Here is a 19,977-nt window from a genome sequence, read left to right as displayed (position 1 = left end):
TCCGCTAAACTACAAAGTGCTATTTCATTGCGTTTACAAGACTGCTCCTTCGGCTGTGTTGCTGTCAAGCATTATGCCCTGTGCGGACTGTCTTCAAATTCCAATGGCAGTATTTTATTAGACAGCTAACATGCTAGCTACTAGCTAGCTAGCTAATGTTAGCAGCTTTTTTTTTTTTTTTTTTTTTTTTTTTTAAACCTTTAAACCAATAAGAAATCGGACGTGGTCATCAATGAAGATCATTTCTAGCTGTTCTCACAAAGTGGCCTCCTTTGGACGTCAGATTAAGTTTCGTTAAAATAAATGAAGTGTGTAGACTAAAGAAGCTGTCGGTGGTAGAGGCGGTGGGCAGCCCACCTCTGGGCACAAGTAGCTGTGCGGCGCCGGCAATAAGTCCATGTCCAGAGTTATCGCAAGCTGCAGAGACAAGATAACACACTTGTGTTGGAAACGAACATAATCAGGATCATAGCAAAAATAACAGCTTTATACAATTTGGATTTTGACTAGTAAATACTGACCCGGAGGAGGGGGCTCGGTTCGTGTGAACGAAGGGAGATTGGGGTTCCGAAGATGGCTGCTCCACGGAACTTGGTTCGACACACTACCTGAGGTAAGAATCTGAGGGTCATTGTATGTCTTGGATGTGTAAAGTTGGCTTGACTTGTAGCTGTGTTGCTGTGTGTCAGAGGCTGGCCGGGCAGGCGGTGGGAACAGGAGGTGGGTAGAAAACGGTCATCTGTTCCAGCCAACCGGCCTCGTGTCACCATTAGGCTGTCGCGGCAGGGCAGATGGCTTAACATGGGCAAGCTTTAACACAACTGGGGTGTTCAAGTTGATGCTCTGATCATGTCAAACGGGCACGAACGTTTTATTGGAAATAAATGTTTCAGTGAGAGGCTGGTCATTTCCTGTGGTTTTGCAGCAATGCCCAAAATCACGCATTCGCAACCCCAAACTCCTGTTTCCACAGACAGCGGTCCGAAAAGATCATAAATGGGCTCATAGGTTTGTGCGATTTGAGCGGCATTCAGCGGCGCTGCCGTTGCGACGTGCAGTCAGTTAAAGTACTGGCAGATGGAGACAGATGCCGGCGGAGGAAAAGGGAGGGAGATGAATGAATGTGGTGTCTTTAAACCAAGACGTGCTGACAGAAAGCGGTGCATAATTCACTTGCTATGCTCGTTTAGCGTTAAAGCACACACCGTATGTTATGTCTTGGTCCTTATCTGTTTATTGGACATCCATCATTTTATCTTCCACGGCAGCTAACGTTAGCCGTTAGCCTAGCTACCGCATCAGCCCATCCCCTACCCTGCCAGGGAGTACTGGGAAACAGGGCTGTTGCCTGGAGATGGCTACTCCCAGTCAAAGTGCAGAACGACCAGGACCGACGCTAATGTACATCTGGAACCAGCAGAACTTGACATCTTTGGTTATCTAGCTCTTTCCCCTTCTGTTGCTTTTCTGAAAAACTCATTGTCTGACCGCCATTGAACATTTTGAAGTTGGGTGTTCACGCTTTTTGAGTTTTAAATGGCTAATGGTCAAAGTGTTTTTATTTACTCTTTAAATGTTGGCTTTTCTCTGGATCACCAGGCTATGCTGTTTATGCCACTATGATTTTTGGGTAGATTGTTTTTCTCTGCTGTTCCTGTGAGCATCACATCTGTTTTATTCCTTTGGTTACTCAAATCTCAATTGAGATTAAGCCATTTAAAACTATTAACATTTATGTCAGTTGATTTGTCTGAGTTGTAGTTTCAAAATGGAGTAACAAAAGTACTAAATGTTGCACCATTAACCTCAAGTAAAAGTATTTTGTGTGCAGTAAGTCTAGAAACCTGTTTTCATTCCATGCGGGGAGGCCTTTCTTATTTTTATTTTGTTATATGCAGATTATTCTGTTTTGGCCCTGGTCTTTAAAACGGGGTGTATAGGTGTCTGGCAAAGCATAAAGGGAGCAGATGGAAGCGTCCAGTTCTGTAGCTAGGTCTATAGACTAACCAGCTAGAAGTGCTTAGGGATGTACATATTCACTTTTTTCACTTTTGATACTGATATGTGGTTTAGTATTGGCTGAAACAGATCCGTTTCAGAAAAACGGTACTGAATTGACTTAAGATGTTTCTTTATTAAAAACAGACAGATGTCCTGAATAACAAATTTATTTGCTAACTTAAGGGTTACTAAGATGACCGGGAACATCTTGGTAAGCTTGAAAAAAATGATAAATATAACACTTTACATTGGGTTTTGTTTCAACCCGAAGAAACCCCAAAGTAAGTTATTTTAGTTTAGGTGTGTTATAGATGCAGTTTGTCAGTGGGCGCAGCCTACTCACTGCTCACCATGACATAGTCTAGATCTGCGCTGGTGTTACGCTATGTATCTACAGTGTTCTGATCAAAGCTATGCAACACACTCCAAGGAACGTATTCCGTTAGACATGAATTCCTTCGATCACATCAGTAGTTCTGGCATTGTTTTCTTTCCACTTGTATCTTTATGGTGGATGTTGTCATCTCTATCATCTCCTTTTTTTTCTAACACCCCTTACCGGCTTGGGGTGGACAGAGCTAAAACTAGCTGACAGGCAAAATATCTTTCTGATTCCATAAGCAATGAGTTACCAGGGACTTCTTTCACTTCAGGGTGACAGAGGGACACCTCTAGAAGACACAGTAAATGTCATCCATATCCAATGTCTAATTTCAAAATAAGAACCCATCAAAATAAGACATTTTTAGTTTTTTTCTGTAAGTTGCCCTAAGTTATTGCTGGAAGAACTCTGTTACCAGTGGTGTGCTTATCGATCGGTTGCTGATCATAATTGACGGATTTCCGTGAAAAAGTATGATCGGTCATTGCCGAGCACTGTCTCTTGTTATCAATCACAAAAACCGATCACCTGCACCTCAGACTTCGCAACCTGCAGAAGCCAGTGCAGCATATCTCTCTTTTTACTTCACACTGCATATGCTCACAGCAGCAAACAAGCAGTGTAGTTTAGAACTTTATCGCTCTGAGAGTAGGGTTGCCACCTTTCAGAATTTAAAATGGGGGCGCCCACCACGGCGCATGTCGCCCTACTCATGGGGTAGGATGGGTTTGCAGTGATGGACATAATTTTATGGCAGTGTTCTTTGTTTAAAAAAAAAAGTGATCCATAGAGCAATCGTTCATACATAGAGATTGGTTAGAGTACTCAAATTGAGTAGTATATCTTAAATACATTTAATTAAGCAAGTGTAAAGAGTAATTTGTAAATTACTCAAATACTGAGTAACTGATTCTAACACCTGATTTAATATTCAAAATGTGTCCTCAGACAGCCAAAAGTATAAAAGTTATGTGAAAATTCTGCATTCCCAACGTATTTATACAAGTAAGGAGTTGGGTTTGGAGTCTGGTTCTAGGTCAGATTTATCACGGGGGCCGCTGTAGTCAGTGTTTTTTTATGGCGACATTTTAGAAAGAATGAAACAAAAAAAACCAAGCAATACATTTCATTGTTTGATATGTTAAGTGAGCCAAAGAGTCTCCAGAGACACAGGTTGCAGCCCCCTGATCTAGTAGATGGAAAGTGTGATCCTGTCTTGATACAGCAGCTAAAAGTGCAGCACTATAATTTTTAATTTATTGTTAAAGTAAAATTGTGAAGATTAAAAAAATCTACCCCTGAGTATTAACAAAGCATATTTATTTAGTATAATTTCTATGGCATCCCTGTTGAGCACTGCCAAGAACCGCCCCAGGGCTGCAGGTCTGTGTCTGACATTAATAATACATTAAATGACCACTGAACAATGAATTCATGGAAGATATCAACATTTCTTAATAAAGCACACAGAAAGCCTTAACAAACCTTTTTAAAGTATGAAATATTTATGTATTTGCTGTTAATCTATTAGTATGACTTGTTCTTTAAATGGCCATTTATATGATTTTGACTGATACTATTATACATTAAATAAACTATAAGCAAATAATTAAACCATGATGGTCTACTAAAAGCGTAATAAGAAACTGAATCAGTCACAGTTAAATGTTCTACCAATATCAGCCTCAGGAGATGATTGAGGGATGAAGAGACACTGATGTCTGGTTCTTTAGGTTCTGACGGATCTGCAATGTCTCTGCTGATCCATTCTGTCTGATTGCTGGGTTTCAGACTCGTGACCTGGGTGACGCATGAAATTCAGATGGGGGTCAGGAAGTGGATTTCTCTGGTTCAAAACAAAGCAAAATGGATCACAGCGAGTACAATAATGCCATGAATGGGCTGGAACAGACGAGGTATCTTGAAAAAATACACATTTATTTAGGATATGATCCATATTGTCTCTGTAAAAAAGACTTGCTAGAGTTGGGTACCTCAGATAGGTCAGTGCTCCATCACAGGGCCACACTGGCAGTTCAGTCTTCGGTAAACCTAACATGCATGTTTAACTGTGACAGCATTGTCCAGAAAAGCCATGCAGGAATTCAAACATCACACATTATATCTGAGGTAACTGTGCTTTTCACCACAGCAGGGTAAAGTTGTAAGTTTGTCATAAAAAGCTTTTTTTTTTTTTTTGCCTTAATACAGTGGTTCCCAAACTTTTTCTGGGCCCCCCTATGGATTACAAATGGCTGTCTGGTTGAACGAGGCGGGGGCAGGGGAAGAGAAGATTCTTAGAGACTCCCTGTCTCTAAGATTTGGGGGCCAAATTAATGTGTAGCTGAACATAGACAACAACATCAGTAGCCTACAGGCTACTTGTTAAGCTTAAGGCGATGTATTGATATTAGCTAGTCATCTTTTAGCTAACATTACCTGCATCCAGCAGCTTCACTCAACTCAGTCGGTTAGTTTGGGGGAAAAACTGTGAAAAGTTCTTTGTGTTTTGCTGGTTTGCTGCCGTGATTCTAACACACCTGTAGCTCCGCACAGCAGCAGCAGGTCTCCTTCACACCTGTAAACCCAGCGTCGTAGCGCTCATGTTGCGTTTAAAGGTGGCTCGGGAAAACAGGTTACCACATGTTAACAGATTAAACAGTTTTAGCTGCTGATAAAAGTGACAGAGGACACAGATATGGGAGGTGTGGAAGCCTCTACTGTATCAAATTGACATAGGAATAACAGAGAGTTGGCCATTCTAATACATTCTAATGTATTTGCTGGGTAAAAACCCAGCGCCCCCCCTAATGGCACAGCGCCCCCCCTAGGGAGCGCGCCCCACAGTTTGGGAACCTCTGCCTTAATACATTCCATATACACTATCATGAATTTATGTGCTGATAAAATCACTCTGAGTTTAAAAAGAAAATATTTCCTCATCTGCTGCAAGAACAGAAAGAAGACTGTTCATTCATAGTGATGGCATGCTGTTGACAGACAAAACATGGACAAATTGGATGTGGGGAATGTATATGTCACCCCTCTACACAAACGTATTGCATTTTTTTGTTGTTGCAGTTTGTGATGAGTCTTGTCTATTTGAGATTATCCAGCCTTAAGTTTGGCTTCATGGACTGCTGCATTTGAACCTCTCTTGTCTGTACTTAACCATTTTTAATGCAATGTGAAATTCAAATGAAAACATTTCATAGTACAATAGTGCAGTTTGGTCTGAAAGCCATGAAAGAGGCCAATTAAATAGCTATAACAAATGACCCAAATCTTTCTTTTAGTGTGGGGACACAGTCTCCTCTGTGACATGGAAGCAGCAGCCTGTTTAAGACTCTCTCATTACAGAGCGCTTTAGTTACTCTTTTTAACGAATGTCTTTGTCTCAAGTATGACCTGCTGTTGTGTTCATCAACATAATCAGTCAATATGACAGTGTGGCTCTAATATACATTTCCTTACTGGTTCAAAGCCCAGAAACACAGCCAAGTGCTGCTGCTGAATGCAGAGAATCTTTTCAAAATGAGTGTTTTAAAAATGTGGTACACCCGAAAAATCAAGATCTATTCCAACTGAGTTCCTGAATTTTAAGAGGGCTGTAATTTTTTTTATTGAAACGAGTCTTTCAAATTCACACAAGAAAACATATCAAGGTATTCACTTAATCTCAAAGCAGTCACTGTCAGAATAATAGGAAACTGTAATAGTTTAAATGAATATAAAGGCTAATATGACTTGTAGTTAAATTTTTACAGAACTTTTCTGTTTTATCTGGGTTTTTTGATGGCAATTTCCTTCAACACTAATTTAGTGAAACATGTAAGAGATCTGTTAGAATATTTTTGAAAATATTACAGTGGAGGAGTCACGTGCTGAGGTTGTGGGTAATGGCAGCACTGTAAGAAATCTGAACCTCTGTCGACATTACTGTAAAATTAAACTGGTAATATCTCGTCGTAGCATATTTCTCGACATTGGTGATCATCTGAAGTAAAGCTGTTAGATAATATGCCAGCTAGTCAGAAAAAATAAGTGTACAAACTCGTCTACCAACTGTTGCTGCTGGAGAAGCAACGTTGCTAACTCTGCTAGCCAAGAAGAAAGCCAGAAAACGGATATCAATGGCTTGTTCACTGAGATTGCCAAGATTGGGGTGACAATAAATGTGTTCAGCAGCTCTGGGAACAAATGGACAACCAAGAAAACGGGTCTCGACGAAAGAACATCAGACTGGTAGGACCAAAAGAGGGAAAAGAGACTGGATGTGCTTTGTCTGAATATGTGCAGAAAATATTTTCATGTGGACTGGGGCTGATGGGAAGCGAATATGCAATTGAACAATGCCACCAGAGCCCTGGGCCTCACCCTGGTCCTAAACAACCTCCACGATTCATAGGTGAGGCTTTTACGATATACAGCATGAGAAAAAATACTAACTACTGACAAGAAGAAGGGGGAGGACTGCAGGGTGTCATTTTTTGAGGATATGACCCAGGATCTTTCTGCAAAGCCTAATCTGTTCTTCCCGATAATGAAAGAGCTGTGGCAATGCAAGATGAAGCACACACTGACCCATCCAGCGACGCTGTGGTTCACATGGAGGGGCCAGCAGCTGAGCTTTTCTGATGCGCAGGAGGCGGAAACATTCGTCCGAGAGAATATTAGGAACGTGGAGGACGGCGTCGAACCAAAGGGATAAATGGAACGAGTAGAAAAGAGGAGAAATTATTACATCCGAAGGAGGTCGGGGATCACTGGGATGCTGTCTGGACATAGTCTGGAAGAGGAGGCATAGTCTTCAGAACCCACACGGACCAAATAAGATCAGACTTTACTGCCAGCAGGGCTTTTACACTGCTATGTTCATTTTTAGAGTAGTGTTATTTTTTTGTTATTGTTAAACTGTTTCGGAAAATGTTCTGACAGTGTGGGGAAAAGTTGTTGTGTTTACAAGCGCATCTTGTGCAAGATATATTCTTGTTTTTCATTTAGATAAAAATGGATAGATGTTCTGTTAACAATGGTACGCTAATTAAAAGGAAAGAAGTCCTCAGTTACCTTAAGTCCTGATATAGGTTTTATACAAGAAACACATTTTGGAAATGAGGTAGAAGCTTTTAATGTGAGTGGGTTGGGAAAGTGTTTCATTGACGAATTCTGTATCCTCCAAAAATCAACGTAATTTTGTGTTACTGCAAAAGTACATGGACACGCTGGACGGGTCATATGCCTCCATATAAATAGAGCGAAGGTTATAATATGCAACATTTATGCCTCAATTAGGGAAGATCCAAAGTTTACGACTAACATTATTAATAAACTAGATACTTTTGATGGTCAGATTGTGAAGGAAGGAGATTTTAATCAGGTTCTAGATGACTATAGATAGGAGTGGAGCCAAGGCATATTCTAATACTAGAAGTAACTCTGCACCAGTGCTTTTAAAGGAGGAAATCAGGTTAGTTGATTTTTGGAGACTGATACATCCATTGGAAAGGGAATACATTTTATTCACACTCCCATAAAAATTACTCCCGGATTGATTATTTTTTAATTTCTGGGTCAAGTGTTAATTTAGTTGTGAACTGTGAGATAGGAGTGGTAGCTCTAACAGACCATGCTCCTGTGGAATTACACATAGATTTATAAGTTAAGAACAGTTGAGGCAGATGGAGATTAAACTCCAATATATTGCAGGATGAGCAGTTTGTGGCAACATTAAAAGATAAAATTGTTTTTTCTTTCTCTAGATGATAATATTGGAACTCAAAGTGATTGGGAACTGTGTTGAAAGCTTTAAATGTTTTTGTTGGGGGTAAATGTTTGGCTAACAGTTCAAAAAAAGTGAAAGAAGACAGAAAAAAAATACTGAATCTGGAGAAACATAAGTGATTTGGAAAAACAGTTGGTGGAAAACCACGAGGAGAGTAGGTTTACCAATTAAAATTTAATCTTAATGAAATTTACAATAAAAAGGCGGCGTACTCCCTGTGCAGGCTTGAAACAAATTATTATGAAAATGAAGAAAGAACAGGAGGTGTTATTGGCTGGACAACGTAAGCAATTAAAAAGGACGATAAACTGATGACATCTTCTGAAATTGATTTAGTATTTAAAATGTTTTATGAGGAATTTTATACATCTCAAAACATATCTAGCACAGAGGAATTGGAGTCCTTTTTTGACAAAATAACCATACCAAAAATCATCCAAGAAGAAAAATAGACTAGAGACACCTATAACAGAGGCTGAAGTTAGAAAAGCTATTACCAGTATGAAAACTGCAAAATCAGCTGGTACTGATGGCTTTACAGCTGAATACTGTCATAAATTTGTGGATATACTTGCTCCAGTTCTAACTGAAGTATATGAGGAGGCTTTCAATATGGCACACTCCCTGAAAGTTTTAACCAAGCTATAATAATACTTCTACCAAAAGTTGACAAAGACTCGATGGATCCAGATAACCACAGACCTGTAAGTTTGATAAATGTGGACTGTAAAGTGTTTTCAAAAATTCTAGCCACCAGATTAGGTGTTGCCATGGATTGTTCATAAAGTTCAGGTGGGGTTTATTAAGCATCAGTCATCAGCTAATAACATGAGAAGACTGTTGGACCTTTTGTGGGAAAATGGAAAAAACAAGAATCCTTCTACTAAAGTATAGGGATAAATATGCAAATATCAGACCACTACTGTATCCACTATTGAGTAGCTGAAACAATCTTTAGCGTGTGATGATTACATTGTCCTATGTGTCTCAAAAAGTCTGACCTGAGACCCTGAGGATGGATGGTGGTGCTAGATTACAACTAGGTGCTTGGGGATAAATCAGTTTTATTGTTAATTGAATTTGCTATTATTTAAGATTTAAATTTTTGAAAAATCTGGATCTTTCTGTGAACTCCTTGGGCTTCCATAGTTCAGAGTGATATCGGTCTACCCAGGGCCTGACATCTTGTTTTACTGCTTGTATTTATTTGAACTTTGACTTCAGGTCAACTCCCGAATGGATGATTGAAATAAAAGCAAGTTTATGAAGGTATTTTCTTTTGTAAGTTTTTAAGAAAAACAGAAAAAAGGAGAACCAAAGAAGTACATTCAAATCGGATTTGGTATGAGAAAATGAAATTTAATTTTGAGGCCATACTGCCCTGGCCTAGTTGGAGCCAGAGCTCAGTCTGACTGAAGGAGCAATATTCCACAGACTGCAGTTGCCACAAAACATTTCTGCATATGTGCAACAGATTTCTCTTGGGAATGTTCAGAAAAAGGAAAAACATTGTAACTGCTGTTCTTCTGGTTGCTATTGGTCTTCAGTGCCTCCTTTATCCCATTTAAGATGACAGCTTTTAAGCTTTTAAGATTTTTCTCTCACCTGAATGTATCAGATTGAAGACACAATTGACATGACTCTCATGTCAAATTCACCCATGTGGAAGTGTAACTCCAGCAGAACCAACCTCTAGCAAACAAACGCGGCTGTAGCGCTGGCGGTAGTGATGCTCGCGCCGTTAGTCCACACATTTAGTCAGGCATTTTTGCCTCATCAGCCAACATTTAAGCAAAGAAGATGGGAATAAAATCTTCAGATGAAGTACATCAAGTCCATGAAGGAGAAGAATTCTTGGCTTATGTTCTATTGGCCAAGATAGAACATTAAGTTTAGGCAAAATTAGAAATAAATATAGAACCTGCTTTGTGCTCACTTTTTGGATACAGTTAATATTAACCCTCTTCTAAACCTTCAACCTGTATGTTTGAACCAATCCCAACAAAATTGTTAAAGATGGTGTAGTGACTATTTGTCCAAAAAACAAACAAAAAACTCAAGACTTAAGGTGATCAAAGCAAAAGTAAATGCAGCCCAAATAGCCACTTGATACACCAAAGAACTACCAAAAATGCAGTTCTTTGCTGGTTTATTTCAAAGATGCAGGCAAAACATGTTACAAATGTCACAGGAGCTCTTGTTGTACTGTTTGGCTACCTGGTTGTCTAACCTGCTCACCCATTGGCTGGCTGGAGGACGACTGAGTGACTGGTAGACTGGTAAATAAACCATATGACCAGTCAAGTGCATAAAGAATTCCCTAAAACCTGTGTGTGTGTGCGTGTATATATATATGTGTGTGTGCGTGTATGTGAAACACCCATGTCCCAACCTGAAATTAACTAATTAAATGAATTAGTAGCCAACACATGTATTCTAAACAACTATAATTAATCAAAATTCTAATTATAAATCAACAAAAAAATTAAAATAATCTAAATACTAATATTTAACTGAAAATAGAGAAATGGTTCTGACAGCTATGTTTCCCTATTTTTCTTTTCCCACTGACTACTACCCCCATTGTAATGTGATTATTCCATCTTTAGCAGAGAAGTAGAACAAGCTTTCAGAGCTACTACAACAAAATCTTCCCTTAAGAAAGTTGTTCTTATTTGATTGGATCCAATCTTCTTTTCTTATATACAATTCTCAAAAAGCAATTGTTCAATCATTCGAACAGTAATGATGCCTGTTTGAAGAGTTTGTCAGGTTTCACAGCTCATCATATCACTGAAACGACACTGATCAAAGATCACTACTGATACTCTTGGAAAACAAACTTGTCTAATTGTCCTGTTAGATCACAATGCTGTTTACGTTCTTCTCTTATAGAGGCTTGAATACAGGTCAAGGAAACAACTCTAAGCTGTTTTGTCATATTTGTCTGTGTTCGCTTTGTTAATATTAATCAGAAACATTCTTCACACAGTTTTTGTGAACTACTGCAGAATTCAGTGTTTGGTTCAATTATTTTTTTTTACTATACATTTCCTTCTGCTTGATGAAATTATACCTCATGGGATTAATTTCCACTGTTCTGATGATAATTAGCTATGTTCATCATCAGTCAATGATCTGTTGCCCTGACAACCCACATCATGAAGGTCCCCCACATACATGCTTCATATGGGAAGGGGTAGTAATAGGCTACCCTATGTTATGTAATAGTTATTGGGGCCTGCCCATAGCATTACATAGGGAAGAGCAGTGAGGCAGTCACTGCCTCCCATGTAGCATGGCAGGCACCTATTGTTCTACACCCAATAGAATGTCTCTTTATTGGGGCCTGCCATAAGCAATGCATAGGGAGAGCAGTGACTGACCTGCGAAGCAGGTCAGTCACTGCCTCCATGCATTGCATGGCAGGCACCTATTGTTCTACACCCAATAGAATGTCTCTTTATTTATTTATATCTTTATTTTTCTTCCATTACCGTTAATGCGGCTCGTACCGCTGCGTGTACCCCCACAAAAGTGGTATCAAATCGTGCGGCTCGATGCCGAGAAGGGAGCTATTACTTTTAGTGGGATTCTGTGTAAAAATGAGGACATAAATTAAAAAAAACGAAAAAACTTTAATCTGAGGAACTCGCAGCATCACTAAGATTTCTCTCTGAAACACACACACAGGACAGTGGAGGTCAGACTCCAAAACTCTTTTTAACTCCCCCTCACAGGCACAAATAGCAGCCTATTGATGTCAAACTTGGTCATGACATAGATACACATGCCTGCTCCTGTAAAATGTTTTCAAAATTTTCCTAGGGCTTATAGTTTTTTGTCAGGGTCTTGTAGACCGACGTTAAGTGTCTCACAAGTATAGAAACCAGCCTGTCTGAAAGAGAGTGCCAGCCCAGGTGCAGATCATTAATTACCATAGCAACGGGTCCTAGACAGAGGCAGGGAGTATTCCCACAGCGCTGAATCAGATCTCACAATGCATTGTGGGAAGAATACATATTTCGTGTGACTATTCATGTTTTGCTTACATAAAATTAATACTTGTCTGAATTTTTGAGTGTAAATTAAAATCTTTACTAAGAAAATTGAAATAGTTTTTAGAAATTAACTATTACCAACTTTCTTCATGTTTTTTATTTTGGACCATGAGTAAGAACCACATGTGCGAAGCTTATAGTCGTCGGTCTCAGATTGAATTTCACTGACTTGGGGTTTATATTCTGCTTCCCAATGGTGACTCATATTGTCATAATAAACCTGACAATATTTACAGTTACTGTGTTCTAGTGGTGGGATAAGTATGTCAGACATGCATTCGTTTTTTTTCACGGCTAATTTGAAACGCTGGGGTTAAAGCGGAGGCCACACTTGGCAGGCCCCTTAAAATTTCTGTGGAATTTTCTAGTTATAGCTTATTATAGCTTATTTATTATTCTTCCACTACCGTTAATGCGGCTCGTACCGCTGCGTGCCCACCAACAAAAGTGGTATCAAAACGAGCGGCTCGATCCCGGCATTGGAGCTATTACTTTTAGTGGGATTCTGAGATAAAATGACGACATAAATTTAAAAAAACGAAAAAACTTTAATCTGAGGAACTCGCAGCATCACTAAGATTTCTCTCTGAAACACACACACAGGACAGTGGAGGTCTGACTCCAAAACTCTCTTTAACTCCTCCTCACAGGCACAAAAAGCGGCCTATTGATCTCAAAGTTGGTCATGATATAGATACACATGCCTGCTCCTGTAAAATGTTTTCAAAATTTTCCTAGGGCTTATGGTTTTTTGTCAGGGCCCTGAGACCGACGCTGGGTGTCTCACAAGTATAGAAACCAGGGAGAGAGCCAGCCCAGGTGCAGATAATTAATTACCATAGCAACGGGTCCTAGACAGAGGCAGTGAGTAATCTCACAGCGCTGAATCAGATCTCACAATGCATTGTGGGAAGAATACATATTTCCTGTGACTTTTCATGTTTTGCTTACATAAAATTATTATTTGTCTGAATTTTTGAGTGTAAATTAAAATCTTTACTATGAAAATTTAAATTGTTTTTAGAAATTAACTATTACCAACTTTCTTCATGTTTTTTATTTTGGACCATGAGTGAGAACCACATGTGCGAAGCTTATAGTCGTCGGTCTCGCTTTTCAATGGTGACACATATATCATAATATACCTGACAATATTCACAGCTACTGTGTGCTAGTGTTGGGTTAAGTATGTCAGACCTGCTTATATCTATCTTTCATGACAAATTTGAAACGCTGGGTTTAAAGGGATGGGCACAGGTGGCAGGCCCCTTAAAATTTCTGCAGGAATTTTCTAGTTGGGGCATGCCATAAGCAATGCATGGAGGCAGTGACTGACCTGCGAAGCAGGTCAGTCACTGCTCTCCTTATGCATTGCTTATGGCATGCACCTATTGTTCTACACCCAATAGAATGTCTGTTTATTATTGGGGCATGCCATTAGCAATGCATAAGGAGAGCAGTGACTGACCTGCGAAGACACCCAGCGTCGATCTCCAGGACCCTGACAAAAAACCATAAGCCCTAGGAAAATTTTGAAAACATTTTACGGGAGCAGGCATGTGTATCTGTCATGACCAACTTTGAGATCAATAGGCTGTTATTTGTGCCTGTGAGGGGGAGTTAAACAGAGTTTTGGAGTCAGACCTCCACTGTCCTGTGTGTGTGTTTCAGAGAGAAATCTTAGTGATGCTGTGAGTTCCTCAGACTCAAGTTTTTTCGTTTTTCTCAATTTATGTCGTCATTTATACACAGAATCCCACTAAAAGTAATAGCTCCCTTCTCGGCATCGAGCCGCACGATTTGATACCACTTTTGTGGGGGTACACGCAGCGGTACGAGAAGCATTAACGGTAATGGAAGAAAAATAAAGATATAAACTAGAAAATTCCGCAGAAATTTTGAGGGGCATGCCAAAGTGTGCCCGTCGCTTTTTAATCAAGCCTTCTGATGCAAAAAATTAGCATTAATGCTAAAGAAAGCTGCAATGTAGTCAATAACCTGTGGTGAGTCGGAAACATGTTGACTAAACTGTACCTGTACCATTCAGTATGTTGAAATTAATGCATAAGCCAAAATGCTAATATTAGCATGAAGACTAATATTCATGTAGGATGTGTGGCATCACTAGCATGTTTTCTGTCATTGATTTACTCCATTCAGTATACTGAACATCGCTAATAAGTAAGAAAATTATCTAATAGCTACCTTTAGGGAAAAGGCTAATGCTAATGCTAATGCACTGCCTTGCGCAGCAAGGCAGTGCACTAGTGGGGGCAGTAAAATGCTAAACTTGTGCTAATGTTAATGAACTGCCTTGCTGCGCAAGGCAGTTCACTATCCTGAGGAAAAAAAATGCGAAAAAAGCTTAATATTATTGCAACGCCTACGGCGTTGCACTAGCATGAGAGGAATATGCAGACTTTTATTTTGAAACTTTCAGTAGGCTTCATTTTAACCACCACACCAATTCAATGTGTAACAGTAGTTTGTTTAAACCATTCACATAAAGCCCAAAGCTGATGTGAAAAATATCAAGGCTTTTATTTTGAAATTTTCATTAAGCTTCATTTTAATTGACCACAGCAATAAAATGTGTAACAGTGGTTGGGTTAATCCAACTATATAATGCCCAAAACAGCAAGTAGTTCTAAATGCCAGTTCAGCCCTAATCTGTGGTATCTGAGAGTTCCGCCATGTTGTAGTTCTGACCTTCAGTCATTGTAGTTCTAAAGAGCAGCTCAACTATCATGTTAGTGAGACACACAGGGAGAGACAGAATTCTAACTGTTTGAAGCAGTTAGTTTTTCTGATCAAAGCGGCTTACTGTTCAGCATCCATAAGAGCAATCCGAAAACTTTTTGAAGCATATAAGAGGGCAATTTCTTGTCTCCGATGGAACCACGATTTAAATCTGTAGTTCTCTCTGCACTAACCTGAGAGAAAAACATAATAAAGGCCTGAGAGGAATATTCAGGCTTTTATTTTGAAATTTTCAGTAAGCTTCATTTTAAATGGCCACACTAATCCCATGTCTAACAGTGGTTGGGTTAAACCAGTTTATATATAAAGCCCAGAACATTCTGCCCTGCCTGTAGTTATAACATTCTGCTCACCTTCTTTCTGTAATAAGTCAGAGTTCCACCATTATTTACTTCTTAACTGCCAGCTCAGCCCTACTTTGTAATGATTGAGGGTTCCACCATGTTGACCTTCCGACCTTCTGCTCAGGCCTCTGTAGTAAAGTGTTCCATCGTGTTTAGAACTACAAAGATGGCGTTTTTGTAGTCCTAAGGAGCAGTTTGGCTTTTGTCTGTGTTCTGTTGCTATAGTGACCAAGCCTCCCCCTGTGTTTCTCCAGACAGGGGGAGAAACAATTCTATCTGTTTGACCCAGCCAGTTTCACTCCAAAAAGCTGTCCGAACAACTCCTTTCCATTCGGGAACCGTGATACGTATTCGAAAACCGTTTGAAGCGTATGAGAGGGCTATTTGTCGTCTCATTTAGTACCGCGATTCATATCTGTAGCTCATTCACAGTAATCGCAGTGATGAGAGAAAAATGGTGTGCGCTGAGGTCAGAACTTTTTGCAGAAATGTATGTAAAAAGAGCAATTACATGATGTAAAAATTGTCAAGACTTTTATTTTGAAAATTTTCAATAAGCTTCATTTGAAATTGCCACACTAATTTCATGTGTAATAGTGATCAGGTTAAATCAGTTATATAATGCTCAAAGCACAAGTAGTTTATAATACCAGCCAAGTCCTCCTCTGTAATAATTGAGTGTTATATTATGTTAGACCTGCATATATCTATTTTTCATATCACATTTGAAACGCTGGGTTTAAAGTGATGGGCACAGTTGGCAGGCCCCTTAAAATTTCTGCAGGAATTTTCTAGTTATAACATCTTCTTCCACTACCGTTAATGCGGCTCGTACCGCTACGTGCCCACCCACAAAAATGGTATCAAAACGTGCGGCTTGATCCCGGCATTGGAGCTATTATTTTTATTGGGATTCTGTGTAAAAATGACGACATAAATTGAGAAAAGCGAAAAAACTTGAGTCTGAGGAACTCACAGCATCACTAAGATTTTTCTCTGAAACACACACACAGGACAGTGGAGGTCTGACTCCAAAACTCTGTTTAACTCCCCCTCACAGGCACAAAAGGCGGCCTATTGATCTCAAAGTTGGTCATGACATAGATACACATGCCTGCTCCCGTAAAATGTTTTCAAAATTTTCCTAGGGCTTATGGTTTTTTGTCAGGGCCCTGAGACCGACGCTGGGTGTCTCACAAGTATAGAAACCAGGGAGAGAGCCAGCCCAGGTGCAGATAATTAATTACCATAGCAACGGGTCCTAGACAGAGGCAGTGAGTAATCTCACAGCGCTGAATCAGATCTCACAATGCATTGTGGGAAGAATACATATTTCCTGTGACTTTTCATGTTTTGCTTACATAAAATTATTATTTGTCTGAATTTTTGAGTGTAAATTAAAATCCTTAGTATGAAAGTTGAATTTATTTTTAGAAATAAAGAATTACCAACTTTCTTCACGATTTTTTTATTTTTATTTTGAACCATGAGTGAGAACAACATGTGCAAAGCTTATATTCGTCGTCTTGGACTGAATTTTACATTTTAATGTTGACTCAGTTCATGTATATACCTATGATATACTTGACAATACTTAAGATATGTTTGTTAGACCAGCATGGATCTATTTATCAGGACAAATCTAAAATGCTGTGACTAAAGTGACTGGCACACTTTGGTAGGCCCCTTAAAATTTCTGCAGGAATTTTCTAGTTTCTTTCTTTATTTCTGTATGTTTATTCCATCACCGTTAATGTAGCTCGTACTGCTGCGTGCACCCCCACAAAAGTGGTATCAAAACATGCGGCTCGATCTCGAGAAGGGAGCTATTAGTTTTATTGGGATTTGGAATTACCATGCCGACGTAATTCGTGAAGAACGACCCCCCCAAAATCCCATTAAAGTCAATGAAGCGAGGAAAAAAAACAATCCTTGAAATACCCTATTTTTGAAGAATCTCTGCGTCATCATACATTGACGTAGAAATGCCATTTAAATTTCAGTTTGGAGATACGTCTGTGATCTCTTCTAAAGTGAAGACAATACATCATCAATACGAATTACGGTTTGTCCACAGCTTGTCTCCAAGCGACCCAAAGTTTTTAATTTTTCGTAAAATTAGAGCATTAGCTTCTGGCCGGGGATCCTCTTTGCAAACCCACATACAATGGTACAAAATATGTAAAGAAACATTAATTTTAGAACTTTTTCCCCCCATTACATATACTATTCAGTAATTATTGCATTTATTTATCATAAACGCTGCCTTGTTCCTTCTAATTTTAGTTGGCAATGAGTTCTAGAGTTTCTTCCAGTGTATTATAAGCCTGGAGGCCTCCAGGCTTTACCTGTCCTCCTGCCAGACTAAGTGTTGCTTGTTTTTATTTAAAAAAGAAAGGGGGGAAAAAGGGCAGGGGGATCATTGGGATTTAGCAGATATGCAAAACAAAATGACATTTATATTTTGGACTTTGCATTTATTTTGGTTTGCTGTTTTTAAGACTATAGTTGTATGTTTATGCATTGTTAACAATGCCTTCCATTAACATATAATTACCCAGTATTTACATTTCCTGTCAACTCAACATTTTTTAATACAGAAAACACGGTGGCCTGCTGGTGGACCGACCTGGCACCATGACCACCAGGCTCAGCATGTTTTCTGGGGAAAACCTGAGGTTTGTGGTGGAATTTTTGCCAGATAAAAAAAATTCCACCACAGTTCCCTCTTTTGATAAGAAAATATGTAATATTGTTATAGTAATCCCATCACATTTTATTTAATCCCCACAGTTGAAGTTTTTTGCAGCAGCGTTCTGAACTCATGTTTTTCTGCTGGATGAAGCCACTGAGAGCTTTGGCCGGTTTGCTTTTTCCTCAACATAGGATGTAAACCTTCTGTGTTTACAGAGTATAAAGAGTGTTTATATTATGTCCTCTCACAGTAGATGGTCCCTCACACTAAGCCAGGCTCTGCTGTGGGTGTCCTCCCTGAAAATGAGTTTTACACTCCACTCTCATCACATGCATGCTCAGTATTAGGGATTGCTCCAGCATTGTCATCCCTCAGCATCAATAACTGCACCTCCTCCTCTGGTCTTCTATCACAAGGTGTCTCCTAGGGTTAGGGGCTCTGCTCTCTACTCTTCATCCTATAAATGTTACCCCTCTGTCCCATCACCCGTAGCCAGGGCCTCCACTTCCATTGCTATGCCGACGATGTCCAGCTCTATATCTCCACCAAATCCATCACAACTCTGTGTCTCCCTCCATCCTGATCAGCTGTCTCACTGAGATAAAATCAGGGATGTGTGTAGACTTCAAGTTTCATCTAAAAAATATTACCCATCTCCACCCATCACTCCCCTTCTTGGCTGCTGAAATTCTCATCACCTCCAGACTTCACTACTTTAACAGCCTTCTTTTTGGTTCATCATTCAAGGTTCTAAATAAACTCCAACACACCCAGACTTGCTCCTGTGACCCTATCACCCACCCCGGTTCTCCAGAAGCTCCATTGTCTCCCTGTCTCAGTGCATCCACTTGAAATCCCTCCATAGCTAAGCCCTAAGCTACCTCACCAACATGCACCACCGTTCATCACACTCTTCCTCCCAGCCTCTGCTACTCTGATGCCAACATCCTGTCTCCACCACTAAGAACCGAGCACTCAACAGACCTATCGACATTGAAATCATATCTCAAAACACACTTTTCAGAATAACTCTTAATGTATGATTGATGTCCTGTTATGATTTTCATGTGTTTTTAATGTCCAGTGATGTGTATTAATGTTTTTTCCTTTTTTGATTTTGTTTGCTGTACTTAAGTGTTCTGTTTGTAATTTTGCTTTATTTCTGTAAAGTGTCTTTGAGTTTTAGAAAGTACTATACAAATTAATTATTATTATTAATGACTCAATGGAGTTAACTTTCAATTGTCATCACAAGTTTGTTTAGGAGACGGAGTTGCTGCAAAGTCAGTGCAGTCGGCTGAGCTTGCTTAGATAGCAACCTTATCAACTGACATAAACTGAACTTGACTAGTATTTTCTAAACTAGGATCAAAATGGAAGCATGTCATTGAATATATCAATATGATTGTATTAAACTGACTGTACACACAATTATTGGTACTCCTCTGTTAATGAACAAAAAGTCCCCACTGGTCACTTAGTTATATTGAAACTGACAAGTAATTAATGAAACGTACTGAAAGTTAAAAAAAAATCAGTCAGTAAGACGTCCATACCTGTCCACAGATATTCTGGTCCAGTCCTGGTGGATAAATTGCTCCAGATGTTTCAGCTCCTTCCATGGATGTTCTGCAGGATTGAGCTCAGGTCTCATAGAAGGCCAGTCCAGAATAGTCCAGTGTTTTGCTGTCAGCCATTCTTGGGTGTTTTTAGTTGTGTGTTTTGTCTGGTTATCTTGTTGGAAGACCTATGACCTGCCACTGAGAGCAAACTTTCTGACTCCAGGCAGCACATTTCTCTCCACAATGCATTAATAGTCTTGAGATCTCATTGTACACTGAACAGATTCAAGGTACCCTGTACCAGAGGCAGCAAAGTGCCAGAGCATAACCGAGCCTTCTCTGTGTTTCACAGTGAGGACAGTGTTCTTCTCTTGACCTGCCTCATTT

General features: G+C 39.5%; 1 protein-coding gene across 1 annotated transcript in view; it reads left to right on the top strand.

Moving 5' to 3' along the window:
• The first annotated feature begins 484 nt into the window (after window positions 1-484).
• The window catches only part of dyrk1b (dual-specificity tyrosine-(Y)-phosphorylation regulated kinase 1B), a 76,337-nt gene continuing 56,844 nt past the window's right edge, over window positions 485-19,977 (top strand). Inside the window, exon 1 of the mRNA XM_088013709.1 lies at window positions 485-613. The gene's annotated coding sequence lies outside the window, so the exon portion shown is untranslated. The remainder of the gene's footprint in view (window positions 614-19,977) is intronic.

This window comes from Poecilia mexicana, unplaced genomic scaffold, assembly GCF_051168715.1.
Source record: "Poecilia mexicana isolate PSO_F unplaced genomic scaffold, ASM5116871v1 scaffold_16, whole genome shotgun sequence".
In the NCBI taxonomy this organism is placed as follows: domain Eukaryota; kingdom Metazoa; phylum Chordata; class Actinopteri; order Cyprinodontiformes; family Poeciliidae; genus Poecilia; species Poecilia mexicana.
Note: the sequence above shows the minus strand (reverse complement) of the source record. Positions and strands in the feature narration are given on the sequence as shown.